The 7,931-nt window shown below is 34.9% G+C and overlaps 1 long non-coding RNA gene across 1 annotated transcript; it reads left to right on the forward strand.

The window, feature by feature from the left end:
• The first annotated feature begins 3,411 nt into the window (after positions 1–3,411).
• On the forward strand, positions 3,412–7,602 carry LOC137394851 (uncharacterized). Its single transcript, XR_010978393.1, has 3 exons — positions 3,412–3,936; positions 6,186–6,306; positions 6,957–7,602. It is a non-coding gene; the product is annotated as an uncharacterized lncRNA (long non-coding RNA).
• The last annotated feature ends 329 nt before the right edge of the window (positions 7,603–7,931 follow it).

A 7,931-nucleotide genomic window follows, 5' to 3' on the forward strand; every position in this document is an offset into this window, starting at 1 on the left:
ATGTGAAAAGGCCGGTGCTATCTATCAAAACTATAAAAATATACGTTCGGACAAGTTGGCTAGTGGTCGTGCCGTAACCCTTTCTGACGACACATGTGCTCGTTTTAATCGCAACATGTTGAAAAGGCGACAAAGGCAAACGTCCTCAGATAGGTTTATCTTAAAACGGCCGGCTAGTCGTGAAAGCGAAACAAAGGAAAAATTAGCTAACTAGCGAGAAACTTCAAACTATGAACGCCAAAGAAATTTTAATTACGTTAAGTTAAAAATGAAAGTTTGCTTTTAGATTTGCTTCTAAGTTTGTCTTTTAAGACTTTGATTAAATCCAAATTTATCAAAGTCAACTGTTGTAATGAAGGATAACTTATATCTCCCTCTCGGGCCAATGCTAGCGTTATCTGCTGTTGTAGGTATTTAATTTTACATTTTAATTAATCACATTTCCTTGCATTATTTGTCATTTGTTGCTTTTTGAAAGCATGTGGTAAGTTAGGACAATAACCAACATGTTCTTTCTGTTACAATATCTTGTTTTGAGTGTTTTATTTGCATTTTTTAGGGTATGGAAACCAATCAATATCTATTTAATTGTTCTATATATAAATAAATTGCACCAACATGCGAGTAAATTGACATACGAGCTCAGTCTCGGACCGCATTAAGCTCGTAAGTCGAAGTATGACTGTATTGTAATAAGCTTATAAGAATCGTTAGAAAAAATATCATCATCATTTCCTTTACTTTCACTGCGTTGGACATCAGTTAGAATACCCAAGTACTCAAAAGTGTCTAAAATGTTAGTTACTTTGAAATCGGCAAAAAGAAACGATTTCTGTACTTCTACGTTAATTACAAAAACCTTCGGCAAGCTAGATTTCTGGGTTCCTTTTTTGAGTCTGTCTTTGTCAAAGATGATGGCCAATTACCTGAAATAAAACCAGTGGATATACCTAAAGATAAAACTGGCTTGATAATTTCTAGAGAAGGAGTATTTGACCTGTTGCGAAATCTAGAGGAAAGTAAAACTGGTGGACCTGATTATTTGTCTAGTAAAGTCTTAAAACTGTTTTCTCGCATTATAGCTCCATGTCTTACGGAGAATTTTCAATACTCGTTAGACAGTTACACAATACCATCAATCTGGAAAGTTGCTAGGGTCATACCTATTTATAAAAAAGGAAATAAAGAATTACCCACTAACTACAGACCAGTGTCTTTGACTTGCATTACTTGTAAACTTCTCGAACGTATTTTATCTTCTAAAATTCATGTTCATTTAAACACATATAACATTTTGCACGATAGTCAGCATGGATTTAGAAGTGGAAGATCCTGTGATTCCCAGCTTGTTTATACAATTAACGATCTTGCTTCTAATCTGGATAATAGAATTATTACAGATGTAATCATATTAGATTTTTCTAAGGCATTTGATACTGTGAATCATCGTAAACTTTTACTCAAACTCAACTATTACGGTATAAATGAAAATCTTATTTTTTGGATAGAGAATTTTTTATCGAACCGAAGGCAATTTGTTTCCGTGGAAGATGCCAACTCTCCATTTTGTCCAATTAACTCAGGAGTGCCCCAAGGGTCAGTTATGGGACCCCTTCTTTTTTTATTGTATGTTAATGACTTGCCAAACCTTATGGTGTCAGAATGCCGACTGTTTGCTGACAATACTCTTTTATTTAATTCCCGCGTCAACAAAGCGGTATTGCAACAAGACCTTAGGGTACTCCAAAAGTATTTTAATGAGTGGCAATTGGCTTTTAATGTTTCTAAATGTGCTGTTCTTTCAGTTGGAGAGTCGAGTTCAAAAGCAAGTTATTTTTTATGTGACCAACGTTTAGACAATGTTGATTCACATCCATATCTTGGCATTGAGTTGCAAAATAACCTGAAATGGGAAATTCACTATGTAAAAATAATAAGCAAAGCTAATAGAACATTACATATGCTAAGGAGAGTTTTAAAGCATGCTGACACAAAACTCGGCAGATTGCTTATTTTTCTTTGGTGAGGCCACTTTTAGAGTACGGTTGCACGGTATGGGACCCGTTTATGAAAAAAGATATCAAAAGATTTGAGAAAATACAGAACACCGCTTTAAGGTTCATTTTTAAACTAAAGGGGCAAATTAGCTTTACAGAAATAAGAGCAAATACAGGGATCGAGAGTTTAGCTAAACGGCGAAAAGATATTAGGTGTGCATTTTATTTAAAATCAGTGGAAAGAAACTTTACGGTCCCTGATTTTAAAAATACTATTAAGTACCACAACACTCGACAGAAAACAGGTCTGTTTGTGCCAACAATCCGGACAAATGCGTTTTTTAATTCTTTTTGACCGAGAACAACTCGAGACTTGATAAGTTTTTAGTAAAGAATTTTTGTAATAAAAGAGTTCCCACGCCTTTCCTTCTTTCTAGAAGGGTGTAGTGGGAAAATTTTAGATTAGATTAGATTAGAATTTGACAATGCTATAGACTAGTGAAATGTGCATGCTATTTTTTCGTTAAATCCGCACGACTCAATGTTTCTATTCTCTGTTGCTCGGCGTTTTGTTTGCCTGTCTTAATTTTAATAAAAGTAAAGCTTAGCAAGTTTTAATAACGATTTTCGGCCAAATTAAACTGTCTATTTATGTATAATCCGTTCAGATGGGTAAGTTTTAAAATACTGTTGACACTTTTCAAAGACTTGGTAATATATTTAAATAGGTTTATATGTGTTTTGTATCATTATTATACTTAAACGACTCTACAAAAAATGGTTAAAATTGTTGATGAGATTTTGGTACAAGGGTTTGCAACGTTGTTGATGAATAATTTTCGTAAGTTGTGTGCACATGCATTTATCATAAAAACTCTCAAACATTTGCTCCGCTCGTTTGGTCGTGGGAGAATATAATTTATATATAGTATAATGTACAAGATATATATTGTATATATTGTAATGTACAGCATATATATATTATACATAATATAATGTACAACGTATAAATAAGGTACAGTAGAATGTACAAAATGTGTATTATATGTAGTATAATATACAATATATATTATATATAGCATAATGTACAACATACATATATATAATATAATGTACAATATATACTGTACATATTGTACATATTGTAGTTAAACACATGAATAAATCTATTAGTCACAGAAACTCTGGTAAATAACAAATTGTTATTTACTATTATAAAAAAGTAAAACAATCTTATGCTGTCTGAAAAGTCTTTGACCTTATGGCAGCAACCCAAAAACCTTGAACTAATAGCATTCATTGGTCTTAGCTAATACGTTTTTTCTTAAGAAAGTCTTTTTAGCAGCTGACGTTTCAGGCGCGAAATTCAGTAATCTCCCGCTTGATGACGATTAATTTCCCCGCCAAGATCACTTCCATTTAGAACTCGCCGTGTGAATGCGAGCTTACTGTTTCGGTGCTGATCTCTGAACATACTGACCGCATTTAGCTGTTATTTCTGTCTTTCTACCCTGTGAGTTATATACGAATCGTGGCTATTTCATGCTTTTATTCGGCTTTTTTTGTTATCAAAATGTTATTATTTTTGTTGTTTTATGTGACATTTTACAAATAGTGGATGAGCCTTTCGACATGCAGACTTCTTTGCACTGGAGTCCTCAATTATTGAGTGGAATCTATGTTCAAAATACTTTCATCTACAGTTACAAAAGCAGTATTCTTCATATCTTTAATTTCGTTTTTTTTCAGCAATTCAATTGGGCGAAAGCACATGATTATTGATAAATAAGCTCTTTAACAACTTGACTTTTTTAGATGTCCTGAAGCGGAGAGTGGTCGCCTATCAGGGAAGGCTGTTATAAAGATAGGATCAGTGACCCTAGCATGTCAGCATGGAGCAGACCATGATGCTGGAAAGAAATTGAGATTAAAGTTAGCTGTGAGTAAGCTCTTCATACCTCACAACAATGATGACTACAGGTGTCCTTTAGCGGGATGTTGCGGAGGACGGGCCGTAGTCTACACACACAAAACAACAACAAAGGTCCACGTAGTTATGATCAAAAACAAAAGTATCCACCCAAATATCTCACCAGTCCGATGAGCAGCACACACAAAAACTAAACCAATCGACAGAGCCACCCATCGTGTCAAAATATTCTAAGTTTCAAGTCATGTCTTGCACAACTCACCTTATGGTTTCTCAAAACTTGTCCTAAAGTCCCTATTAATTTGAGACTGTCCGATTGCTGTGTTAGAAACGTCCTGATTCAACATCTCACTAACTATCAGACCATTGCGAAAAGAGGGAATCAGAAAGTTCGGGAGAACTCAGCAATGCCCCGATTGTTACTGAGATGTTGAATTATAACGCTAGGCTAGCGGCGACAATTTTTAAACTCTTTCTTGAGTTGTGCAAGACATGACTTGAATTTTGGAATATTTTGACATGATGGGTGGCTCTGTCGATTGGTTTAGTTTTTGTGTGTGCTGCTCATCGGACTGGTGAGATATTTGGGTGGATACTTTTGTTTTTGCTCATAACTATGTGGACCTTAGTTGTTGTTTTGTGTGTGTAGACTACGGCCTCGGCTTCGGCAATATCCCGCTAAAGGACACCTGTGATGATGACCTACTCTTGGCTTTGTGTGACCAATTGATCAAACCATGTTTTTTCAATGCACTCTGGCTTGAACAATGTAAATGATACTGGGCAAGAAATATAACACAACATAGATCTTAGATATATACATGCATTACATATCCTACTGTTAGATATGTACTGCATGTAGTACATTGTAATGTTACATTTTTTGCAGATCATAATCACTAAATACACTAAAGCTATAGCAATTACTATAAGTTTCTATACCACTCTATATGAAATTTTGACCTTATGATGCCAGCACTCAAACGAAACAAAATCATATGGCGAGGATCAACTGTACTAGATTTCTTAGCTTTCATTATCTTTGTTAAGTCATGTATATATACAGTCAAACATGGATAACTCGAACTTCACGGGACTGAGCAAAAGTGTTCGAATTATCAGAGCGTTCAAGTTATCAGAGCACTGTCACAAGTCCATGTATTTACTTATTTATTAGTAGATACATGTACATATGCAAACTATAATATAAATCAAAAGCACAAATGGCTTGTTTCAAATTAAATGCTTCTAATGTAAAGTTTAAAACGTTTTTATCAAAAAGTATAGAGATTTTTCTATCGCTTGAGATTGGTTTGTTGTTTGAGGTGATGTTATTGCCAAGACGTTTTTTTAGATTGACATTGGCAAAACTTGATCGTTGTTGAAATGCTCAAAAGAAAAGACATCTTTTTCTTTTGAGCGTTTTACCCACCATCAATTTTGCCGATTTTTCTTGAAGTTTAATGCAACTTCAAGAAAAAGTTACCAAAGAAAAATCCCTTACTTTACCTGGGATTCGTTAAGAGCAACACTCCGAGGCAGTTCAATTAAAAGTTTTACGAGGTTTAACGGTACATTGTATATCACTCACGCTTTTTGAATGGATACTTATTGAATGTACACACGTATTCTGTGTTTAGGTCAAACGATGAATAGTTTTTTTAGCTAAGACAACGTATACGTTTAATAAAAACATTTTTTAAGACGTTTTAAACATTCAACATTCCGACGTTGATTCAACACGGAATCAACGTCGGAAAACTATTCGTCACGGGCTAGCCGGGTCACGCACTGAAGGATTTTCGCCACGCACATACAAAACAACATGCTTTCTTTGTTTTGTATGTGCGTGGCGAAAATCCTTGCGCGCGTGACCCGGCAAGCCCGTGCTATTAATCGTATAGCAGTATAAATCAAATTTGACCAAACCTTTAGAAAAGTCGTTGACAAAATTATTTTGCCGATGGTGGTAATAACAACGCTTATGAATTACGAAAAGATGAGGTTTACCTCTATGGCTTTGAATAAAGTGATTTTCTAAAGTGATAACAACCGTTTCGGTAGCCGTTGGGCAAAAAAACAGTTCGAATTAACAGTGTTGAGTTCGAGTTATCTATAGCAATTTATCATTACGTGGGAACGGACCAAAGAAACCGTTCGAATTAACCATGTGTTCGAGCTATCCGTGGACGAGTTATCCATGTTTGACTGTATATGACTATATTGTCAAGTGATGGGAAGTTCTCATTGTTTTACAGATCCTGCACACTAATGGGAATCATTGGCTGGCTTGCACCTACATTGGATCTAGTACATTTGCATGGCTATTTGATTCTCTTGCCTTTGACCTTGACGATCAAGCTCTGAAAGGGATTGCCGGTAAGTGTTTGTGCAAACAAGATACAAAGCTTGCTCTTACTCCATTTTTTAAAGGTGTTTGCCATGATTGTACACTGCATCATAAGATAGAGACTGATATTTAAACTTAAAATGATTTGTCCTGCCTAAATCCATAAAGCCAAGTCGGGTAAAAATTGACATTGAACCATAACTTGGCCGACTCGCAGGAGATTGATCAATAACTTGGCTAACAGATCATGCCCTAGATCTGAATTTCGGGTTCTCATGATTTCTTGGAGAGAAGTCACAAATGTTGCTCGAATCAACACTTTGCATCTGTAACACAGACAGGTAAACATAGTGGTACTGTGTTTCGATCAAGAAAAGTGTTACCTCACAGACTTTTGCGCGTTTGCTAATTAAATACATTTATGTTATGCACCTGTCTGGATACATTATTCATTCATTTTTTCAAAACTACAGTTTGCACTTGGTTTTACATGCAATTTCACACAAGACCCTGGCACCACATCTGCGGCTCCGATGGGAAAGTGTGCATATATGTGGATATGCTATATGATTATAAATTCTTCGTAATATTTGGATATATTTGTGCAAATAGGGGTTCTTGCCATTCCCAAGTTGAGCTCAGTGCCAAAACTGTTTCCTAATACCTAAATTTGTTTTAGATTTCCTCTCACAAATGAGTCTTGTCTCAACAAACGACTTAAGGTCGTGTCCAGAAAATTTTCGATTCTACCACTGACCATTACATTGCATCAGGCGATAAATGGATGCCTAGTCAGAAAGGTGATGGTCGAAACCGCTGTTGCCGACAGACTACAAGTTGAATTCACAGACTTAGTCACAATTAAAGAAAAGACTATTATATATACACTTCGCAAGAACCATTGTGTTGACATAAACTACCAATATCGGCTTCCCATTTCTGTCACTGTTGATGGGTTTAGCTCATGTTCTTTGAAATTTTGTTTGAATTTTAGATCTTGACAATTACAAAGCATAAGGTTCATACGCTATACTAGATTTTGTATGAGTATTCTGTGTATTTGTAACCGGGTGTATATGATTATGAAATTGTAATAGTTGTTACGAAATCTAAAGAGTTATCAGTACAAACTCTGGTGGAATTCTAATCGGCATCTTTCTGTTCATACATATTATATTATCATCGAAATATGAGTCAGCTTTATATAAAAAATAAAACAGTGTTAAAAGACTGAATGATATGTGAATAGCTTTACACAATATGCTACCTAACTTTTCCTATTTTTTGTTAGTTACATCACCCCCCCTTCATAGTTTCCTTATTTACCACAAACAATGTAAAAGCTCTATTGTGTTCATGTGAATTATTATAAATTTTTTAGGTTTAACCAATTTTATTTTGAGACATATTTTAAAACAAGAAATTTTAAAGTAACTTTTGTGTGAGTGTGCTCTATACCGCATGCGAATGGTTTTGCTTACTGAAAGGTTCTGAACTTCAAATAAATAGAATACAAATGTATCTAGAATACAAATGTATTTAGTAAATTGATGTCTATACTGCACCAGCAAAAGCATAAAGATTTTGATATTGTATATGTGAGGTATGATTTATCAGTGATCACCGTCAACAGTTTTCAGCAGTAATAATACAA

The sequence above is a fragment of the Watersipora subatra genome, chromosome 4 (genome assembly GCF_963576615.1).
Source record: "Watersipora subatra chromosome 4, tzWatSuba1.1, whole genome shotgun sequence".
In the NCBI taxonomy this organism is placed as follows: Eukaryota; Metazoa; Bryozoa; class Gymnolaemata; order Cheilostomatida; family Watersiporidae; genus Watersipora; species Watersipora subatra.